We start from the raw sequence: 16812 nt of genomic DNA, 5'->3' as shown, positions 1-16812 counted from the left end.
GTGTTTAAAAACTATTTGTCAAGTTCCATCTGATATTATAAGAAAGCATATCCATGACATTGCATTACCAAACAAAATAAGTAAATCCATATGTTTTCAATTCACACAATAATCGCACTTAACTCTTTAGTAATAGTAACTAGAATCGCGTGCGTTAACAGTCAACCCTCTCACAGCTGGTCGGTTTCTCAGCTTTTTACGGATCTAATACGTAATATCATTATGGCGTAACGTAATGAGCGAACTTCCTGTCAAAAGTTGTACAAACTTTCCAAGTTTATACTTAATCCATTGCTGCGTTTTCAAACGACAAAAACACTAATTTACGTCTTAACGAGCAATGTATGTAAAACATGTAAATCTTATTGATGAACGGTAGCGTTGCCATCTGCGCCGTATCGGGTAAACACGTTCCGTCTTAGCGCGAATACGTTGCTCGGTTATTATGAAGTTTTGTGGGTTGTGTCTTACAAAAGCAGTAATGTAGGACATCCAATACGAGGTTGTCGCAGGATGGCTACAACATTACACTTCTCTTATCCTCGGACGTTCACCCTGATCTTTTTTCTTTGAACGATTGCTTCCTTTTTTATCCCCGGAGTTTTTATTCGAATTTAATTGTGTGGGGGTTAACTTTTTACCTCCTTACGTATAATGTTGACAAGTCATTTTGATTAATTATAGACTCCTACAGTCTCGTATCATTCTTTATGGTCCGTAAATCGATATGTCTAGTTTTTATTTTTCTTATCTCTTAGTTGATGTATTAACTATTAATAATTTCACTTTTGTTTTATATTTTTTTAAATTAGGTTCTTGAAAACAATTAAATGAGATTAGTAATGTTTACTTGCCGTTAGAGGACATGTTAACGTCCGGTATTAATAATCTATCTATCCATTGTTATTCTTACCAAAGATCGTCTCAATTAAACGGATCATGATAACTATGTAGTAACTATTCTATAGTACGATGCTAGATCTTGCACAATAAGTTCTTGCTTTGACCGGGAATTGTATCCGGTACCTTGAGGGCAATTCGATACAGTGTTGGATAAACAAATCATTAATAATACAGTTTACTTATGCAAGTAAATCAGCTATTCTGGTTACAGAAGTAGATCCGAGATTTTGAAAAAAATGAGATTGAAATGCATACATCAATAATAAATTACTTACATCAAAAGACTCCAAAAAGCTTAAAAAAATTCAAAACAAAAAATTATAAAATTACATTAATTGTTCATAACGCGAAAACAAATAAAAAATATCTGCAGTTTTTTAACTGATTAAAATGGAAAACTTGTAGATAGTTTCATTGACATCAAAATGTTTTTATTTTTATTTTTAAGAACTTTGCTCAAACTCCAAACACGCGGGCGTACACGCAAGCGGAACTTCAAGCACAAAACATCTTAATAGAACTAAAAAATAACGCAACTATCATCTAACAAAGAAATCAACGAACCATGATAAAAATCAATTTAAAATAAAAGCGTACTCTGGACCCATAACTAAATGTACCCTTTCAATCTCATTCAATTTAAAATATATATCATCCACGCCCGCATGGTACCTAAATGGTTTGTTATGCAATGGGACATGGTGAAGTCTTCAATCTTTTTTACTTTAAGGAACAGTCCCTAAGTATGTCATGCAAATTTCAACAATTTCTTTAGAACAAGCTATGTAGGATGATAAGTAGTGTAAATAAATGGAACAGTATATTACGTCTTAATAAAATAAGGAAGCAGTTCATTGCATACTAAAATCCGCTTTTTAGCGCGAATAGTATGAAAATGCATGAATGACGTTTTATATGGTGATGTACCTAGCTTAAGTTAGATTGTATAGCCAAATTATTGGTTAGTGCAAAAGACTAAGTTAGCACGCTTCATGCTAGTAAGGACTAAATTGGAATGTCTCATTTATTAACAAAGAATTTAGGACGTCTTTACAAATAGAACAGTTAATGAATATTGTTACAATAACTTTCCTACCGAGTTAGATCTAAGTTAGATCGTTTTATGTACAAAGCAAGACTTAAGTTAAAACATCTGATATGTTATATAGATATCTAAAATACCCAACACTGTAGATAAATAAGCACAGTACTTTTAACAATACTTATATATACGTTAGATGCGTCCCATAAAAATAAAAACATTTCTAAATCCAGCATCAATCATCAAAAAAATCAAAAAGCGTAACGCCCGCATAGAAAATCCAAAAGTAACCCTTTACACACCCTCGCCCCAAGCTAAAATTGTTCCAGAAATATTAAAATAGTCAAAAGAGTTAAAATTAAAATGGAGGGTAAAAAATTTAATCCCAAAACTAACACAGCTGAATGATCAATAACTAGTTTAGCCATGTGGGTTCAGTAGCGCGTTTTTTATTACGAATCCGGAAATTTTCGGTTTTGAAAGGAATTTGAAAAACTTATTATAATCATAAGTTATGACGTAGATTTGTGTGTGTTTTTATCTGTATCATAACAGATTTTTTGATCTGTGGTTTCAATAATAACTATTTTTTTATAATGTCAAAATCTAATGACATTAGGCAGCGAATAATTTAGATTCATTTGAAATGTTTCAGTTATATCAGATTCTGTAATAATCTTCCTTACGTTACGACAGGATTTAAGCATTCACAAGTCATAATAAAAATGAATAATATTCGATTTAAACAGTTATAATTGCTATAATTTATCACAAACAGAGATCTAAAAAGAATTCCATTTAAATGCATTATGTCAACGGGTTCGCATTCAAAAGTAACAAAATACGTTCAATAAAAAAGGATAATTATACACAGAACACAACAAAGGAGTGAACGTTGGTCCAATTCCAAATTCAAATTTCTTTGTAAGCCTGTGACTTTGATAGCGTTTTGTTATTGCACGAAAAGCTGGCAGGGAGAGGCATGACGAACACAATTTAAAAGCAAAAATAAAAAATATAGAATAAAAATGGTCGGGTTTTCGTTCCGATTCTACAAAAATGAACCCGCGACGACTGATTTGACGATCCGAACGGATTGTAAAACGGATATTGCAATGCGAGAAGGAGTTAGCCGCCAATTTTTATAGCGGGATTTTTTAAATGTAAACTTTATTTTTTTGTATATGACTTTTTATGAAGTTAAAAATCGATTAATGAATAAATGACAATATTTATTGTGCATGCGAAGAAATGAAATAAAATTAATAATAATATTCGTAAATGAATTATAAGTGCACATAAAGATTTTATGTTTCAGAGTACCTAAATTTGTGTGTAATTAATATAATTTACGAGGTAATGAAAACAATACTTATATTTCCTACTTGTAATATATTTTGCACAGTAATTGAAGATGTTAATGTTATTCATGCGTTTAAGTACACATGTACACTTTAGGGTACCTGGTAAACTCGAATACGTAAGTCTAAAACTCATTACGATTTCTTAAACGAAAAACATCAAAAGCCACAAGAGTCGAAGTCAAGATTTTTGTTTCAATGAAGGAACACTCAAATCTAAAATTAACATGAGTGAAAACAGAGTTGAAATGTTCCCATCCACTTGAAACTGTATTACTTTTAAGTAATTTCACTTATACATATAAACGGAGGGGCTCATTCTGGCATAATGCACTCACACATCGACCCGACCACAGATGTTATTCCATAAAATAATATTTCATGTAAAGCTCGCCAGAGGGCGGAAGGATTGAGTTCTATTTTTAAATTTTTATATTTCAACAATTCAGACGCGGGCTCTCTTTGTGGCAGTTCAATTTTAATTTCGAAAAGGCTTTTTTACGCGCACTTATTTGTAGTACTTTTACCGGTTTTTGTTAAGTGTTAAGTTGATTTGCTAAACAATTTTTTCGTAGTATTGTTCGTTTATAGCTGGCAGCTGGTTAGAAAATATGTTAGCCACTCAAAAATAGGTTTTCCTGTTGTCTAGGATTCCTAGAGTCAATATACAATTACTACGACTTTAATGAAAAGTATATTATTTCCAGCTATTTCATCTTGTCTACTTACTCATGTCATTCAAGTTTGTTAACTTCGGTCCATCTGCACATAAATTAAAAATTATAATAAACCACGTCTGTATGATTAACTAAAGAATGTCTGGAGACTTTTTTATTTCTCTTCTCATCCTAAAATATGAAAGATACTTCGCGATTACCGAAGAAAAATTTTAAAAGGCCGATTATAAAATGTCAATTTGAAGTCGAGTTCCGAAATCGTTTGAACATATCCCCCGTGACCATTCATCAATTAAATCGGACGAGGACTCGTTATTAAAGCGAATAAAAAAGAAATAAATCTCGGGGCGAGTTTAAAAAGCTTCGTTTCGGAGTAAAGAATGTTGTGTACAATCTTGGTTCGGACAAAAAAGTGACAACAGATAAAAAAGAGAACACAACACAACACGGCCCGGGAACAGATTATCAGCGCTAAAAGGGTTGCTCCCGCTCTCCTTTTGTTGCTTCCAAATTCAAACTTCAACTCCGTACAAGGAGGCCTTCGAATGCGAATTCTATTTTTGAATATTCTACCGAGAATTTTTAATTAATGCCGCTCCGCTGTGCTCGTATTTTTAAAATTCGTATTCTGTTTTAAATCGACTTCGATATTCAATTTTTGCGTTCGATTCCTACGTTTTTTATTTTTATTTTATTTATGTTGTGCGATAATGACGTTTCGCTTTAAGTGCTTTATTTCGATTGCCGATTTTATTCCGATGTTCTTGAAGGTCGGTAGTTTTAGTGATTAATGGTCGAGATATCTGGAGTGGTTTTTAAACGAAATATTGAATTTAATGATGTTTTGTGGATCTCCGCTTTCTGTTTTTCTTTTGATGAATAATAGGCCGTGTTTTACATAAAAATATTATAACTTTAGAATCCTTATTTACTCATTTTATGGGAAGGTTTTGAACGATTGTTGCATGAGTCTTATTAGATAAAGTAACTAGTAAGTCTAATGTAATTCTATGACCTACTCCAGATTTAACAGGATAGGACCTATGTCCTATATCTATATATTGTCCTGAAATAAATAAATAACTGCACCAGTAGCGTCACCTCACTCGAACTACATTTTTGTTAATCAATCAGTCAATCAGATTCTCTTTTATAGAATATCTATTACATGTGAACCAATCTTCGTGTAACACGACACTTATCGACCTTAATAGGAGCCCATTTCCATGATAAAGTTTTACAGCCGATCAACAGGCTATTTGGTGCTTATTGGCTGTCACAATGAGCCCTTATGAGAAAGCAATGAGACCGCCACAGATTAGAAATGATGTTCTTGAGATTAAGCGTAACATTGTTAATGAGAATGGTACAGATTAGTAATGAGTTTTCGTAATTGTTTACTTTTTTGGAATTGTGAGGTAAAGTTCAATTAGTTCTTAATTTTATTTAGTCTTTGGTCTCCTACTTTTGCGATGTCTACGTCTTGACGTAGCCTTGGCTGTTTAGGGGTTTTTTAAGGCAGACTTGCAGAAGACAATACAATTTTAAAGATACTTTTTAAAGATAGAAGCACATCTTTGGCCGACCTCTTGTTGGACTCCAAACTTAAATAAATATTTTTTGACGCCTATATGATGAGGTTACACCTATTACAGATGGAAAAGATGGAGTACATAATAACTTGTATTATTTATTAATAAAAATACCGTCACTTACTCTTCATAATCATCTTTACCATAATCAGTAATCACCTATTTATAATCTTAGTTAAAATAAAAAAATGAATCACACATGATAGTTTGCTGCTCTGTGGCGAGCGATCACTTATCGAGTACATAATACCTAATTTGTATCTTCTATTGTTAATTATTAATTAACCTTAAGTTGTTACTCTTCATAATCTCCTTTACCATAATCACCTATTTATAATCGGGTAGTATTTAAACGAACTAACCTAACCAATTCAATTAGAAAAACCTAATCTATCTTAATACTAAAGTTGCCTCTATATATTTCCAGTCGCTCGCTTAGTAATGTAGTTGCTTACTTAGTAATGTAGTCGCTAAGTTTTTTTTTATTCGACCGTTTTATAATTTCCCTTTATAATCTTAGTTAAATTTTAAAAAAATAATCACACATGATAGGTTGCTACTCTGTGGCGAGCGATCACTTATGAGTGGCCAATAAGTCGCGTTAAGGGGTCACTTGACGCATCGCACGCGGGCCGCATGCGTAAGTCGATGCCCTCGATACCAATAGGGATCGGTTGACACCTAGCTACGTTTTGTCTATATTCGTACGTGAATAAATGAAATGGTAGGCTATAATCGAATGGGACCTCATTCGGTTATTACATTGATTAAATTGCGAATAATAATATTCGATTCATTCTACAATTCTTTTTTAATGTGGTATTTCATTAGTGAAAACTGAATGTAAAAGAAAATGAGCATTCATAAAATTTAAAAAATAAAGTGAATTTTTAAGGTATAACAATTCTATTAATCTCTCATTTTTAAAATTTCGCATAAAAAATAATAAAACCGCAAAGTATTCATAAAATTTAAAATTGAAATTCTACTTACGAGTCAATCAACAAAATCTTTAAAAGAATTATTTTTATACTATGTAATTGATATGTTAAGTATGAATCTATGAATGTACTTGTAGGCGGTATTGCAAATATCTTTATTACAACTTCATTACTCTAACTATAAATACTGTAGATATATCATTAACTGACTAACTATACGGCTAAGTGCATATTATTATTATGTCATGTTTAAGCAGGTGTACTAACACTACATAAAAATCAAAGCATCCACAATTTCCTAGTGTAACCAAAATAAAATTTTAATAACAGGTTACCAACTCACTCCGTCATTCGGACCGATCCAATAGTAATCATTCGATCGTATAATGGCTTCACTTAATATTCCATTTTGGAAAATATTTGAATCGTCATGCTCATTCTATTCCTTTGTACCGGGACCAATACGGCTGCTGTTGAATGCCTATCTGATTTTAAATTTGGAAGGCGATCGATTCGAACGTTCGATCCGTGTTCGAATTTTAACTTAATTGTAATTACGAGTTGTGTAGATTAAAAATGTTGTAACCATTGTCATTCACGTTTCCTGTTCGTTCTAATGAAGGTAATTTTAATAGTTAGGTCTTGTTTTATTTAATAAAATAAATTTAAATATATATCATATATCGTTATGTAATTTATACGTAATTAATTTATACATAACTTATTAAGTTTTTGGCCATTACATAGTACATGTATGTAATAAGTAAATGCGAAAAATTACTTTGAGCTCGCACTTATTTCTTCGAATAAATATTTTTAAAATGCAGTTTTAACGAATACTTAAATAGTTATAATTCGAATTAATCAATAATCTGTTCTTAGTCACATCAAATGAAATAAAACAGTTTGAACGCATAACTATTAAAAGATTAAAATTTTCTCTTTTATTTCTTTCTTAACTATCGTACTTAGTGCGTTATATACCCATCCCTATGTCTTTTAACAACATCGAAACATTAACAGATTGTCATTCGGTCATCAGAATAACTTCACTATTATCGAATAAACAAATATTTATAAGTAACACACTAGACAACAGAATTCCCTTGTCAATCGCGAGTCCCATTACATACATATCTTGTGTAAATCTATTCTCTACGGGGTCGATGTCAACACAGTATGAACAATAAGTTATTAACATTATTTAGGTTATAAGTTGTGATAAGGCACTATCGATACGTATTTTAGATATTATTTTGTGTTCTAGAAGACAGATTTATGAACTTAGTCCATAGAAGTAGCATTTGTAATCGGTTTTAAGTCTTACAGTTGAGATCATAGATTAGTAAAGATACTTCGCCGCCTTGAAATTGAATGAAGCCACAAACGGCTTATTTTAGTAAGTTCTTTTTTTGAATTCTTGACAAATAAAAACATTTTTAGAGAAAACTTACGAATAAATAACTAATACTGCGTAAGTTACATAATAAATAAATAATTATTTAAAATATTTTAGGGACATTTTAGCACGGAGACGTGGCAAAACTTTTTTACGCAACTATTTCAGTTCTCAAAACTGGGTACATATTATTTTTAGGAGTGAGTAATCTTTACTAATCTATAGTTAAGATTTTAAAGTTGGAGTTGATTACAGATGTTTAACTAATGAAATATTCTCATGCTTTTTTTATGTTATATGAATAAGCGAGCTTGCTAACCAACCGATGTTGAATGCTAATTACTGACCATGGACATTTGCAATCAACTTATCTTAAATCAATTAGGTACAAATGTGTTACTCTACTACTCTCGTCTACTCTTAAAGATTGAGGCAAAATTCTGCCTCTACATAGTTCAAACCAGAACACAGCAGCCCACTACCACTAGAAGGCAAAAATAGGTGTGGCTATAATGCTGTCGCAGACATTGAAAATAAAAACTCTAAAATTGTTCAAAAATGAAATTCAATCAAGTTTAAAAATCGCAAAAAATATTTCGAAATATTATTTTTTAGTAAATAGACATAAAAACTATGCTTCGTAGTACAGAGCCCTTACGCGAATCAACTTGTACTTTTTATACTTTTAAATACTAATGTAAGATAATACTCTTTGTTCCAGGTATTTGCAAGATGTTTAGAGTCGCAATGTCCACCACCAGGCACGATCTCTTCCGAGAAAGAGTGATTAGATTCTAATTGGAATGGAAATTTGTACAGGTACATGCACACATTTCTCAAATTCCAATACTTTGTGATGCTAAATCACGTGAAATGTAATTTTAAGTTTAAAATTACTATTTGTGAAATTGATAAAATTAGAATTTAACATTTAAATTTTTTTAAATAAAATCAAAAATTTTAGATTTTTAACTTTGTAAAAATCTATACGTAATACCGTTCTTTTGTACCGTAATAACATTACGACAAAAAAGTCTTTATCAATTATTCTTAAAATATTACAAAGTATCTTCGGCTGTTTACGTTACTATGTACGCTATCTAAATACGCAGAAAACATTAAAACAAATCATAACAAGAAATTTAAAAATCAGCAATCAGTCCTTCCTAAAATGTTATTCAAAATTTCAAATTTCAAAAACAGGTTTGTCGCAGCATCCCCATGTGTAATTTTATTACATCCCCCATCCCTCGTTTATTTAAAAAATGGAAAGCCGGCCAACGAAAATAATTGATGACGACTGGACTCACCCCCTTCGTAATCTCGTTGGGGTGAACAGATGAAGAATAGTTATTTATAAAACGACGCATAGACAATATTTTAAAATTGCCTTTTTTAAATTTTACTTTTTTTTTAATTCTGTCATTTTAATTATTTTTTTAAAATTTTGACTTGTAGTGAGTTAAAAAAAATGATTAGAATGTATTTTCGGTCTGTAACTGAAATGTCGTGCGCCGGTTACGGTTGCGTATTGGACTCAATTAATCTTAGTACCTACTTAAAGAAGATATATAAAAAATCTTAAAAACATGTTCATAATAAAATCATATTATAAACAACGAAGTTAGCTAGGAATTACATCTATACTAATATTATAAAGTGGAAAACTTTGTTTGTTTGTTTGATTGTAATGAATAGGCTCAAAAACTACTGGACCGAATTTAAACATTCTTTCACCATTCGAAAGCTACATTATCCACGAGTAACATAGGCTATATTTTATATGAAATATGTTTGATAAATAAATTTTGAGGCGGTACAAAGTTTGCCGGGTCAGCTAGTAATTAATAAATGTGATAATTGACGTACAACGCCATCTACCGACAACTCAAGCAATGTGCGTAGATATTTCAATTACTAGTTCTAAACACGACAGCAAATACTCATTGCACGCCAAACGCGCCATGCAGTCTCAATGTCTGCAAAAAGTTAGCTTTGGTTAAGTGCAGTTTTATTTAACCTTTAGTTATCTCTAACAACGTTTAAGGATTTTAGTTTGAGAGACGACATACTTAGTAGCTTTGGTTCAATATCGTTTATTTTTTAATATAAGTTTGGAGTTGATATGCTTGCAGTTCACCTGATGTTAAGTGGTCACTGCCTCCCATGGTCATCGGCAACCAACTATAGAGCCATAAAGAACAAGCCCTACCTGAAGCAGGTCGATGCGTTGCCTCATATGTATAGTCCGCGCCAAACTGCTTAGTCCGCTCTGAAGTTGTTGCGAGCAGGTGCATTTCTATATTCAGAGCGGACTAGCAGAACGGAATATATGTAACATGTTAATCATACACTAAGGTTTGATTGATATACATGATGATGATGATATGTATTATTTAGCAATCCAATAGTCAGTATAATGTAGAGTCAATCTCTACAACACCTTCTAATAATAGTTTTCTCTAGATTCTTTGATTTTATGCAGCGTGTTAAAATATGTAAGACCCGTAAGCGACCACATTGCCATTCGCTCGAGGCTTAAGGCCGTAATTTTTCAACCATTCGTATACATTAACACCTTAATTAGATCTACGCACACAATCAAACACGCAATTAAAACCCAAAGCACGAAGATAGACACCTAAAACCTTTGCAACGTTATAGGGATGGCGATTCCTTCCGAAAATATCGATTCTTGCAGCGATTCGATCGAAGTGTGATAAAGATGAAAAAAAAGATGCCTAAAAAATCGATTCATCATAACCCATTTTAGATCTATTAAGGCGAGAAGCTAGCAAAAAATGTCTTCAGGACCAAACAATCACTGAAAAAAAACGTCTTTAACACATTTGTTAATATTCAATTGACTTCGACAAAATCGAGTTTCGATTTTCTAGGATGAAATATCGATTCACTGAATCGATTACTCGATATCGATAAAAAATAATCGTTTTATCGAATATATTTTTTTAAATCCTAAATATCGATTCTTCGATTAATCGCTCAGACCGCCATCCCTACGTAAGAACAATTACAACATGATACGGTATTGATATTAAAAATGCTGTTTTTGTTACCTATCTTGAAACAAAGCGTCTATAATAATTCGTATGAAGTGACTTGCACTTACTTTTGTCTAGGTCTGTATTCAGAAAACGTATTTAGTTTTTTTAATGTACTTTAAGAGATAATTGTTGTTAATATCGGTCGGAGATCGTTGATGAAGCGTTTAATTTTAAAATGAATTTTGTAGCAACACCCGATGACTTTCGCGGGTTTAGTCATTTGATACTAATGATCCCCATATATGGATGGAAGAGAATTTAAAGGTGAAGCGGCGCGCGTTTCCAATGCCGATGTTCTCACGGTATTTGACGTGGATGTGAGAGATGGGAAGATTTCTTAGCAATTAGCATTTATCAAATATATGTAATTATTTGGTTAAAATGGTTCTATTTTTGTGATCTATTTGAGAATCTTACCATTCTGGGTTTACGGGTAGACAAATCCAAAAAGCTCTGTTTGCTCTTTATAAAACCCAGGTTTAGGTGGAATAATAAAGACACAATAAATATAAAATATCATTTACACATTTGAAGAAGCTCTATTGAACATTTTCTGCTGTTACATCAGTCAAGTCGATCTTATGCGATGCAACGCCTAGGCGTCTTATTGGTCTAATTCTAGCACATTTATTTAAACCAATCGTAGATAATTTTCAGTCAATAAGTATTAAGCTGTCTATTTACGCACACTCGGCAAGTTTATAGACACTTATATAAAAAATAAGAGTCTATTCGTTTACTCGTCTGTGACTAAGATAGTTAAAACTAAATAGCAGTAAATAAAGGGTGTGATAAAACTTTCATATGGAGACGCTGCCTTAAATTTTAAGTTTATTTCAGAACTGCAAGAGGTGACTAAGTTCCAAAAGTGTACAGTATGAATAATGTATGAACAACTTCATACTTCCCGGCCCAAAAGCTGGTATTTGGGAATAAATTCATCGAAAAACGCCTTTTATACCACATTAACATTATTTATGTCGTTCAGAGAGAGGAAATATGATCGCAGTACCGATTGTTCGGGCCAAGCAAAAACTGGACTGTTTTTATTTAAAAATGACTGAAAAACGGCATACGTTAATATTAAAGGGTTGAAGAAGGATTTCTTTGGGTCCGTTGGCACTAATGTCACACCTATTTCGGTTTGACATGTCATGTATGGAGTATGTAGCGATACACATGTGGCCAACTTCAGGTAGGTCTGATCTGGGAATGATCTGGCCAAATGTCCAAGGCCAGCAGTAGCTACTTACCATTAGGTAGACTGCATGCCCAATACACCAATATAATTGTAACTAGAGAATTTAGGGGTTTTTTTATACTCCTATCCTCCAACATGTATCAGAGACATTTTTAAACTACATGCTCTTCCATACTAGTTCTCGCGAGTAACTATACGGTATACGAGTAAAACTTCAAACTCATTTTAAATTGACTATTTCCATAAGTGGCAGTAACAATCAAATATCAAATATGATCGGTAGCTACTCAACTTCATAAACAAATATTGTGTCGATTTTCAAATTGCTTTTAAAATACCGTTTTAAATCCTGTCAGTCAACATGATACTGAAACGTAAATATGAGCTTTTATCTAGTGTCTATCTAATATGACTATTAAATTTATCTAGCGCTTAGTTTTGAGCACATACGAACTTAAAAAATACCGATTTATATGTAAGATCGTATTTTGATATACTTTTTTCTTTTTAAAATCACATGTATTTTAAATTCTTAATGATTCATAGTATAGGATTTTATGATTTATAGTCGAATAAACTGAGACATTTCTTTAAATATATATTATACTTTCAGATATCTATTTGTATTTTGTATATTAGCACTTAACTTTAAAATATAAAGTTAAATTTAGAATTACGTTTGACACTGATTCAAATTAAAATAACATTTTAAACAACATTTTTAACTCTCATGGGCACCATGACACAAAAGTGCAGATTACAAACGCCTAGATCGAGGAAAGAAACCTAATTTACTTCGATGTCCTCACCGGGGATCGAACTTGAAACCACAGATCAAAATGCAAATAAAGTCGTACACGCAAAAATTGAGTTGCTCTCGCATTTACAGCACCTAATTCTGCGTAATCAAAATAAATACGTTTACTCTATAAGGCGAAATGCAGCTATAATCAAATTATACAATCATTTAAAGCTTTAGCATAAAGCTTTCTACGAAAAACTTTATGAATACCATATTTAGCTATGAAAAAAATACAAGATGGTTCCCTTGCCATCCAAAATCGAATGATTGAATCGTGAGATATTTCCAAACAGTGCATTACTGACTTGTTCGACTGCTTAAGGTACGCGATGAGCGGTGAAAGATATATTTTGAATTAAACTTGGTAATTTTAACACAAGAAATGAGTAGGAACGTAAAAGTTATTTAGTAATTAATTGAACTAACTTGAATGGATATAAATATTTTATGCTGGTAGTATCCTCTGTAATTTGACTGGAATACTCGATTTGACATGTAAACAGACCGGGTTGGATACATAATATAGAGTTCTAAGTATGTAATGTACGTGGAAGTCTTTAATTTTATATATTTTAAGATTTTTAACAAATTATATTCTACAAAACTTCAGTTAGTTAGACAACCAGCTAAACATATTAATTTTTTAGGCAAATTTCATCGCTCCATACCCCTCCACAACACAAACAAGTACCCAAAACCGTTGCTTTAAGAAATCTGAATTTGTTCAGCTTAAACAAGTCCAAGATATTATAGCAAGAATGTAAATGCAACAGGATTCTTATAAGCCCTTAAGAGTAGTGACACTCATAAAATTCTTCAACAAAAACTCAGTTAGACTTCGGGACAGGCTGAATCGAATATGGCTAATAATACCTTTTAATGTCTTATTAGTGCGCATAACAGGCATTGGCTTGGTTTTATCTATTTTTGTACTCAATTCAATCTAAAAAAGGTATTTATCACAGCTAAAGGTTGGTAAAGTCCTTCGTTCGGTGGCAGCAACGACACCTAATTTTGCTGCAATAACTATATAATCTAATGTAAATTGCTAAGTTTCGTTTTGAAGGGTAATACTTAATTATATAATACTGTTTAGGTCTCGGGGATAGCGGCACATTATGTAAGGGCTTTAATTTATAAAAGTGAGAACGTCGGTTCGACTTCGGAGGTATATAGAGTTATATGTAGAATATGTAGAAGTGTTAAGCACTGTTTCGTTTTGATTTGAAGGGTGTGGTAAGGGAGATAAACTTATGCTAGGCTTTCCAACTTGGTCCTCAGGATTAGCAGCGGATCCTAATCGACCTCAGTACTTCAATCCTTTTTGTAGCTGATTACTAATATCCATAGCGGTAGTGGCTACTTACCAGGTGGACGGACAGTAGCCCCCCCTTTTGATCCCCTTCCCCTCCATAAATTATCATAAACACGTCACCCCACCACAGTTTTCCTTGTAAAGACGATTACGAATCCAATGATTACGCATTAAATTAATAATAAACAATCGATTTATATGCAATTGTCGCATTAAACGAATAGAATATAATAACTGTACGTAATGCACAACTCAAAATATATTTTTCGGCCGATAATGGACCGTTAAAACGACGAAAACGGTATAGAAAGTGGTAATAACATATTTGATGTCACTCGAAGGTATAATTTCGTTGTACGTGATCGGGAATCGAACCCTGGGCCGGAATACTGATGTACGCGCACGTTTATGACGTTTTCTATGAATACACACATTGACACAAAAGCTAAGTGTGTGTGATGTACGCAAAAATGTGCTCGATTCATTATTTTAAGTCTTGATAAGAATTGGGAAATGTTTGAATACAATTTACGAATGGGTGGTTTACGAATCTATTCAAATTTAATTTTAAAAATAATAAATTAAAACAATCTAAAATTACGATAAATAAAATTATAATTTAAATTAATTTGAGGTATTAAAAAAATTTAAATAAATATTGAGGATGAAAATTATTTTTAATAAACTTAATTTAAAAAAAATACGTTCTAAATTTGAACAAGTACGATATAAATTATAATAATCCGAACAAAAATCGCCAGCTGGTTTCTTAAACAGATACGCAAGCGAAACCTCAATTATAAGGCCAGTAAAGTAATTCCAGTGACCATATACCATCCATTGTGAAACTTCAATAACGCATGCGTAGCCCGCATATTAAAAACCCTTGCCCGAGCTAAAGTATGAGCGAAAACGGGAAACAATCGCCCCGCCATATTTGAAATCGGCGTTTGAATATGGAACTATTTAAAATTTCGAATCCGTTGCGTTATCGCTGCGACGTGCCGCCATTTCCCGATTGTTCTTTTTTAATTCGAAATTGGAACGCGCTATGACAATATCCGTTTATTAGGTTAAGGCGGTACACGCTACACACGTGACGTAAGTTTAACAAGCATTTATTCATGGAAATGTACATATTATGAATAAACATTCAAAACTTCCCAATTTACAGTAATAAATAGTATAGTCTATCTTTGTTTAAGTAACTACCGTTTTCATAACTTGTATGATACCAAAAAAGCCATAATCAATATTTTTGTCTTAATTTTTTTTAAGAAAAAGCTGAATGCAAATGAAGGCCACTTTACCACTTAGGGCACTTCTCTTGTCACGTGTGTTTATTCTTGCACGGGATTAGTCGTGGAAAAGTTTTTTTTATAATATAGGAGTAGCAAGAGAAAATGCAGTGGCTACTGCCACCCATGTACATCTGTCATCAATCCCGAATAAGATTAGATTTCCACCTGACGTCGGTCATAGATGCGCCGCTACTACGGACTAAGCTGGACTTGAAAAAGTTTGAACAAACTTCACAATTTGAACTAAGTATAAAATACACGCATACAATGCCCTTCGAATCCAATATAATAATATCTTCAGGGTTTTGTTGCGGCTGCCTAGACACTGCAGTGCCTCCGGCATGTTTGCAGATGCACATGTGGATGATTTTCACACAATAATGCGTAAGAAAGCTGCAAGTGTCATTCACCATGTGCGGGGGAGCTGCAATAGAATTCTGAGGATGATACATGATAGGATGGACTCTGCCTTCCTCTGGAATTTTACCCGCTTGCATATAAGAGGAGCCTGTAATAGTAAATAGCCCCTGGATGACATTTTAATCTTAATTGCAAATAATTGTAATTTTTAATAATTCTAATGACATGGGAAATAGCTAATTTAATATAAAATAATATATATAATAATATAAAAATAGTATAAAAATAATATAATATATATAATAAATTGTGAATTATAATAGGTACTAACGTAGTATATAAGTAATCTGTTACTAACACACATTATATGGGTCTTTAGTTGCCTGAAATAAAGAATTTTAATTTAAAATTTTAATTTAATTTAATTAAATAAAACGTTATTACTGGAATAATTCGGTATCATAACGGTTTGAACGTTAAAGGAATGAACGACGTCATTTCATTCACTCCACTAAAACGTAGCTTCCTGTTGCTTTATCGTTAAATCGAATGGGACCGAAGTCACCCGAAGTTAACTTAATAAGGATTCTTTAGAAATTGTATTGAAGGCTATTGAAACAATAGAAATTGGTGATACTTTTTAAATATTGAAAAAATAAGCAAGAATTCTTTTGACAACTATATTTTTATTAATCAATGTGACATCAGTACTTATATTTCTTTTATTACATTCGGACAATTCATAAACAATAAATAAGACTTAATACTCCCACTAAATTTTTATACTCCTCAAACATTAAAATTTCATTAACTTTATAACTGAATAAATAAATAACAAATACAACAAAACAGA

General features: G+C 32.2%; 1 protein-coding gene across 8 annotated transcripts in view; it reads left to right on the top strand.

The window, feature by feature from the left end:
• Window positions 1-16812, top strand: part of cas (castor zinc finger transcription factor) — a 123703-nt gene that overhangs the window by 35141 nt on the left and 71750 nt on the right. Inside the window, exon 1 of one of the 8 annotated variants that reach the window (XM_073090023.1) lies at window positions 8665-8734. The exons of the other annotated variants lie outside the window; for them this stretch is intronic. The gene's annotated coding sequence lies outside the window, so the exon portion shown is untranslated. Of the gene's footprint in view, window positions 1-8664; window positions 8735-16812 lie in introns of those variants that run through there. 8 annotated transcript variants of the gene reach the window in all.

Source organism: Epargyreus clarus, unplaced genomic scaffold (assembly GCF_041222505.1).
Source record: "Epargyreus clarus isolate Ecla_fem2 unplaced genomic scaffold, WU_Ecla_fem_2.2 ptg000031l, whole genome shotgun sequence".
Lineage (NCBI taxonomy): Eukaryota > Metazoa > Arthropoda > Insecta > Lepidoptera > Hesperiidae > Epargyreus > Epargyreus clarus.
The sequence above is the reverse complement of the archived record's forward strand: the minus strand, read 5'-3'. Positions and strand labels throughout refer to the sequence as shown.